This window comes from Marmota monax, unplaced genomic scaffold, assembly GCF_021218885.2.
Source record: "Marmota monax isolate L192 unplaced genomic scaffold, Marmota_monax_Labrador192_F-V1.1 WCK01_AAM20220418_F8-fsc00015, whole genome shotgun sequence".
NCBI lineage: Eukaryota > Metazoa > Chordata > Mammalia > Rodentia > Sciuridae > Marmota > Marmota monax.
Genome location: NW_026692194.1, coordinates 11881955 through 11889537, shown reverse-complemented (window position 1 = coordinate 11889537; position 7583 = coordinate 11881955). Strand labels below are relative to the sequence as shown.

At 35.9% G+C, this 7583-nt stretch overlaps 1 long non-coding RNA gene across 1 annotated transcript in view; it reads left to right on the top strand.

The window, feature by feature from the left end:
• Positions 1–353: 353 nt before the first annotated feature.
• The window catches only part of LOC124079971 (uncharacterized), a 34781-nt gene continuing 27551 nt past the window's right edge, over positions 354–7583 (top strand). The window contains exons 1-2 of the long non-coding RNA XR_006847549.2: positions 354–816; positions 6312–6483. This is a non-coding gene — a long non-coding RNA (uncharacterized LOC124079971). The remainder of the gene's footprint in view (positions 817–6311; positions 6484–7583) is intronic.

Here is a 7583-nt window from a genome sequence, read left to right as displayed (position 1 = left end):
ATTTGTTATAATTAGTATGTATGCATGTAGTTTGTGTGGATATTTTATATAACTTATACAATGTATATATGATTATATGTACTATATATTAAAGTACACTGTATATGTGTACATACAGTGTAAATTATACTATATACTATTTAGTCATACAGGTTTAAAGTTTATGCTATATATAGATTATAATATACATAATATATAGTATATGCTATTCATACTAGATAGTTTAAATGTACTGAAACAGTATGTATATATGATATATATAGTTTATGTTATAATTTCATTTCTTACACAATTTCTAAGTTTTCTTGGAGTTAATAATCACCTTTTTATTGTTTAGTGTTGACATTTTTAAAATTACAAACTTCTCTTTGAAGTGGCTCTCATTATAAATTTTCACAATACAATCTGTAAGATAATCTTCAAGTTCCGTTTTATATTTTTCCTGGGTGAAGCAACTCTGTTGTTTTGAGCTCCCTTCAATTAAGTTTTGTTTGGCTTTGGGACCTGCTACGGTTCTGTTTACCTTGTTACCGTCTGGTGAATTTTTTCTGAAGGAGTTTTCTCTCTGAGAATCTTACTCTTTCTTGGGTTTATCCAACATTTTAGTAGAGCTCCTTCCTCAGTGACTTCTGGAGAAAAAGCATCTTACAAATCTGCCTGAGACTTTATATATCTGAAAATGACTTCATTTTACTCTCCTATTTTTTGATGTTACTATTACTTTTCTTCAGAAGTTGTCTTGGTCTCTTTTTGAAAGAACTTTTCTTGCCAGCCACGGTGGTGAATCCTGTAATCCCAGCGACTTGGGAGGCTCAGGTAGGAGGATCACAAGTTCAAAGCCTGTGCTCAGCAACTTAGTGAGGTCCTAAGCAATGTAGCGAGACCCTGTCTCAAAGTAATAAATAAAAGGGCTGGGATGTGGCTTAGTGGTTGGGTGCCCTGCATTCAATCCCTGGCATTCTGCAGCTATTCACTCATTTTTGAATGTGAGGCCCAGTGCTCTGGTTTTGCTTAGATTGGGGAGGAGGTGATGAGGCTGTGGAGGTGTTGGAGAAGCATTAGGAAAGGCTGTTTTCATGTAGCTAGTGACTGGGCTTTTCAAGTCTGTTTCCAGTTTTGTTTATTTGCATCTCTGATATTTGAAAATTTCCATTCGAATATTTCATTAAGTTTGAGTTTTGTTTCTATCCTAAATTTCTTAAAAAGACAGTAAACCAATCTGAAAAAAATGTTTAATTTTTAAATATGATTGATATTGCTCATTTTTATGATTGTTGCTCTGTCCTTCAAAAGTTATCCTATTTGTCTGGTAGTTATAACTTCCATCTCAATGTTTTATTGCAGTTTTGTCAGTATCGCTTGTATGCGTGCTCTTTTATGTGGTTTTATTTATTTGTTTATTGTGGTGCTTGGAATTGAACTCAGGGTCATGTGCATGCTCTGCAAGCCTTCTGCCGTTGAGCCACATTCCCAGCATTGCTGTGTGGTTTTATATACACACATTCAGTATTACTAATTTGTTGTTAATCTACATTATCCAATAGATATTCATTTTTAATAATAATGTGAGATGAAAAATCACCCTTATTGGCTACCAGGACAAATAGCCTGTGTTACTCTTATAGTCATACAGAGGTGGTAGACCTTGGCTGTTGTCATTCTTTTTATTTATATTTTTCTGTAAACTAAATTCTTTCCTTTCTTCCTCCCTCCCCCTTTCTTTCTTTCTTCTAATTAAAATTGGTTTAATGGATCAATTTTAAGGAGAGGAAAAACATATGTGTCACATAAATTTATATATTTTAGGAAATGTAAGTAGTTATATAAATGTATCATGTTTATGTACTATGTATATATACATGGATATACATAAATAGAAACATAAATGTAAGTACATCAAGATGTATGTAATACATAAACATATGTTCTATTTTTTACATATGATAAACTGCAAGATATTATTTTTGGTGAGTTTTGATAAATTTATATACCTGTGTAACCAGCTCCTTGATTAATAAACAGATTATTTCTATGACTTTGGAAGTAGCCTTCAGTTTAAAACCTTTTAAAAACAAAGTTGGAAATTAATTTTAAGCAAGTATATCTAGGTTAATTGGTCTTCTTTTTCCAAAAGTTTTAACAGAGATACATTGAACTTAAAAAAAATAATTAATTCTACAGTTAAGTAAAGTTTTAAATACTTTACAGAAGAGTTAAGACATTAGGTTTTGTTTAGTCATATTTTTTTCTCTTTATATCTAGAGTTTCTATAAAAGATTACCAAATTTATTAGTGGACTTTATGTTGACAATATTCTATTCTTACTGTATCCACTTACTCTCAGGTCTCTTACTTGCACCCTTTAATTTTTTTTAATGTTTTTTAGTTGGAAAAGGATCTTTTATTCAATTGACTTATTTATATGCGGTGCTGAGAATCGAACCAAGGCCTCACATATGCCAGGCAAATGCTGTACCACTGAGCTACAACTCCAGCCCCTGCACCCTTTAATTTTTGTTTTATATTGTCATTGTTGGTGTGGGTCTTTGTTGACACTTTGATTTAGGTCTGTGATGATTTGGCATATTTTTCTTCTTGACTTCAAAGAGAAAAGTTAACTTGGGTAGGTACTGCAGGTGGAGTTAGAATTCCATTTTCTTCCAAGTTCAAGAGAGGCATTTTTTTTCTTACTGTGTGTACTTTATCTGATATAATTATCTTCACTGTCCTTTGAGGTAGGATTACTGTACTCGTTCTTCGGAGGAGTTAACAGAATCAAGGTCACAATATCTAAGACCAGTGAAGCTGGAATTTAACTTAGATTTTTTAACTCTTCCTTTCCTCCTGACTGCATTATGTCTATTGAGCATTGTCTGGTCTTTTCCACAGAGCAATTCTTATTTCCAAATGAGATGTTCAAACACATTCATACCATCACATTTTGAAAGGTCTTCTTAAAGCCTCTTCCAACATGAAGGTACATTTTATTATCATTTAAATAAAACAGTTTCTGAGTGTCCAGGATGCTATATGTGGGGAATACAGAGCCCTAACCTAGTCTTCACATTCAAGTACAAACATCAAAATATCAATGACTTTCCACATTAGTACCGACTCCTTGGAAATTTATAAATCTTATCCTTTATATATTAAAAATTTGACAAACACAATTTTGGGAGATGACGAGAAGCGTTATTGTTCTTTGCAAAATGTTTCTGACTTGTAAAAATCTAGACCAATGTGGTTTCTTTTTTCAATTAAAAAATTAAGAAAAATGTTTTTTTCAAATAGCCACTGATGCTGGCTTTTCCTATGTTCTTTAGTATATCATTTTCCTTGCAGTTTAGATCTAATGGTTTGTTTTTCAGGTATGTTTGTTTCTGAGCATTGTTTTAATGGTTTGTCTAAGTTGTGCATTGTCTTGTTCATCTTGTTAGTGACATTTCTGGTTTCTTTGCTTGGTCCTTACAAACCTGGTGTCCTTCATGTTTTTAAGAAAATTTTTTTCTAGTTGGGTCCATGGTGCTTGACTGGGATGATTTTGCCACACCAACCCCAAACCCCAGGGCATATTGCAGTGGCTGTAGACATTTTTTGGGGGATGGTGCTCCAGGTATTGAACTCAACTGCACTAGACCACTAAGCCACATCCCCAGATGTATTTTGTATTTTATTTAGAGACAGGGTCTCACTGAGTTGCTTAGCACCTCGCCATTGCTGAGGCTGGCTTTGAACTCGTGATCCAACTGTCTCAGCCTCCCGAGTCTCTGGGATTACAGGCATGCACTACTGCACCCTGGCTTGTAGACATTTTTTATTATCACAACTAGTGGTAGTAGGGGTGGGGGTGGGAGGAAGCTGCTATTGGCATCTAGTGATTATAGGTCTGAGATGCTTCTGTATCCCGCAGTACAACACAGGACAGCTCCCCTCACCCCTTTCCCTGTTGCAAAACAAGGAATTACCTGGTCCAGAATTTCAGTGTTAAGATTGAGGAATTCTAGTTTAGGTGATTTACAAAGTTTAAGGAAGTCAGCTTCTTACGGTGAATAATATTTCTAGCTTTATGCATGTTATGCAGATTCCTATCAGAAATTCATTTTGGGGGCTTCTTTTTTGCTTCCCCAGAGGCTTTCCAAAATTATACCTGACCTTTTTTTTTTGATAGAAAACAAAATACAGTAGCCCCCTTTTATAGTGGTAGATGTTTACTTTGGCACTTAAAACAAGGCTCTTACTTGAAGCTCTTTCAAATAGTTCATTATTTGTAAATCTTAACTATCACTTTTTCTTTTCTCTGTTTACTCAAGGGACTTCATAAATCAGTCATGAAGGTAATTGCATTTACAAAGTTAGCTCAATAGGTCTTCATTTAAACTTAGATTTTTTTAAAAGTGTTATCTCGTGAAAAATATATTCTTAGCAGTCTTTAAAAGACTGGATCATTTTAAAGGGGTTTTCAGCATGAACGCATCACAACATATGCTCAGACACTGATTTAGCACGTGTGCTGGAAGCTCTCAAGTTGAGAAACTGAACAACTAGATCAATTTTTCATGCCCTCTGGTAAACTTCAAGTACTAATAAACACTATAGTATGAAAACTCAAGGATATTTTGGATCTGGGGCTTAGTTTGCAGTCTTGGTGAAAGCAAGTTTGTTTGATTTTATTTTTGCTTCTTATGCCTAGCATTTGAACCAAGATACAAGAGAAAGTAGGACAGTTTATGTTTGCTCTGAAGTTTTAAAAAGAGAAAAGGGAGGATTTGTGTTCACTCTGGATTTGCTGATTAGTGTATCTTCCACCTCAACCAGGCAGATGGCTTCCAGACTTCCTGAAAAGAAGTTGCTGAAAAAAAGAGTTGCTGAAACCTCCTCATGGGTTTCCTGTGCACATGGCCTTTGGAAGATGGGAACAGATTATATTATCATTTAAGTCAAATATTTATTGACTACATATTGTGCTGGGTGTCGGGAATACAGAGCACTTGAAGAAGTAGTTTTTGCATTTAAGGGATGCATACATTAAAATATAAACAGTTTTCCAAATTCATACCTGCTAACTGCAAGGAGGATGGTAATAGCAGTATTGCTACTGCAGTTTACTTTTCCTTCTGCAGCCAATCCTGCTTCCAACCAGCTGTGGGGTAAAGTGTACTCCCAGTGATTGGCTTCCTAAGGTCCTCTTGCTTCTCACATGCAGAGCCCAGGTACCCTGGCTCTGGGATGTTCACAAAGATACTTTGTTGTTGTTTTGTGTGTGGCTGGGCCTCCTTGGCTCAATGGCTGACTCCGACCTCTTTTCTAGGTTACTGATCTCAGTGACCTGTCTTTCTCTCACGCAGCCCAGTCTTGATTTTTGTTTCTTAGATTTTATTTCTGGAGCCCCTCTGCTGGGCCTTGCAGCACTGAGCAGCTAACACTTCCTGCCTTTTTCTTTCTTCTACCCTGCTCACTTTTTCTCCAGGAAAGATGCCAGACTTTGTGGAGGAGGTGGGACTCCATTTTAATGAGAGGCAAATTTTTAAAAAAATAAAATTTTCAAATTTTTTCAAATTTCAATGTATGTTCCTTCTCCTCATACCAAAAGCCCTTGTGTCAAAAAGGATTTTAAAAGGGTTAACATGAGAGTGGCATGCATTGGAATGAAGGCAGAGAAATTTCATGACATAACAGCCCAGTATCAGGGGATAAAGATCTCAGTTGGCAATAGGGAAAAAGGAGAGCAGCACTAGAAATGGTTTAGAAAGAATTAGCCAGACTGGGCAGAGAGGAACAGAACAAAACAAAACAACAATTTTTGGAATTGTTAGAAATGCTGTAAAAATAAAAGTGCTATCAGGGGGAAATATGAGAGACCTCTGAGTCATCACCATCCTATTGTCCCAATGTGCCTAGGACTAAGAAGTTTTCTGGAATGTGGGAGTTTTGGTTTTCAAATCAGAAAACTAGGATGAGCTGTCCAACCAGTGCCAGTACCCTGGGGGCTCTTTGACATCCTCCAAGTCAGTTTGATTGGGATTATTTAGGCTGACATTGAGATTTTAGTTAAAGGGGTTGAAGTAAGAGTGGCAGGTGCCTGATTGAGAGTTGCCAACCTTCCTGCTCCCATTTTAATGAGAGGGAAATAAAAAAATTCAAATAATTTTAAATTTTAATGTACTTTCATTTTCCTCCTACCAAACAAAAGCAGCAACAACAACAAAAATCCAGAATTCAATTTGTTATAGATTAAAATGTTTTGGTCTCTCCTCAATAATTTGTTTCCTTTTGGTAGATGGTTTAATGTTTACTGAAATGGTTCATGGCAGGAATTAGAGGGACAAAGAGAAGACAAGAACACAAAAGAAAGAAGAAATCTGAGAGTGAACAGATTGATTACTGACCACTGAACTTGACCAAGTCTCTGGTAATCTCTCTTAAGAGCTGGAATTCAGCCCTAAGAAGACCTCTGTGTAACCAGAATAGATTCTGCACATTCAGGTACTGATGCTTATATATTTAGATCCCAAAGCAATATTCCCTATTGATACTATCCAAAGCAGATTTATTTTTAATGTAGATGTTACATCATACTTATTTATATGGGTTTCCAATCATTTGTACAGTGGAGGCAATGAACCCAAAGTTTGCTTTGACATATGAACATCAGTGCAAATTGATCATTGATAAGTTGATAGTATGGAAGGAGACAAAAATTAAAAATATAAAAATTTGCCAAAGTAAAAAAGAAAATCCAGTGGCTTGGGGCTATTTTATATGAGAGTGAATCAGAGAATGATTTTGTTATTTTTTTTGTATCCCCACATAATACTTGATAGTTTAAAGATGACTCCAAACCATCAAGAAAAAGTCAAATACATCGAATATATCTTATTTGAGACCTAAGGGAACTATTTAACATATGAGAAAGGATTTTCATCAAGTTCTTACATTAACAAGTCTTCAGTTATTGGAAAAATTGACTTCTGTTGAATACTTTATTCCGCAAACTATCAATAAAGAAAATACTGTGTGTTTAAAACAAAACAAAATGGAGGAACCTAAGTGAATTTAGGAATCTACTGAGAGTACTAGGGACTCTGCTTTTCTGAGAAAATTGACTTGCAACCTCGGCATTCAGCTGGGGCTGCACAATGGACGCCAACTTCAGTACAAAGCAGGATCTCGCAGACATTCTGTTGCCCTGACTGCCGGCAGAGAGCCATCACAAGCTTCGGTGCAGCCCCAAGGGGCGCATATATTAAAGAAAAAACAAGAGCCATGCTCCAAAATGGCTTATTTAAAATGCAAAGGGTAACAAGAGAGCTACATTTGGGGAAAGCCCAGCTCTCAGAAAAAGGAAAGTAATACCAAATCTTGGTTAAAGTTGCTTGCTCTTGAACTAATTAGCTGGGGATTGAATTCAGCATGAGAAGTCAGAATGTGGGTTAAGAGTGAAGGAAAGTGTTATTTTTCCTCTTAGGTACCAGCCTGGCATGTCAGAATGTAGTAGCAGGCAGCACATGAAACTCAGCCAATTCGACGAAGTCACAAATTTATAAAAAACACCATGACTGATTGAAAAGGGGTTGCGGAGATAT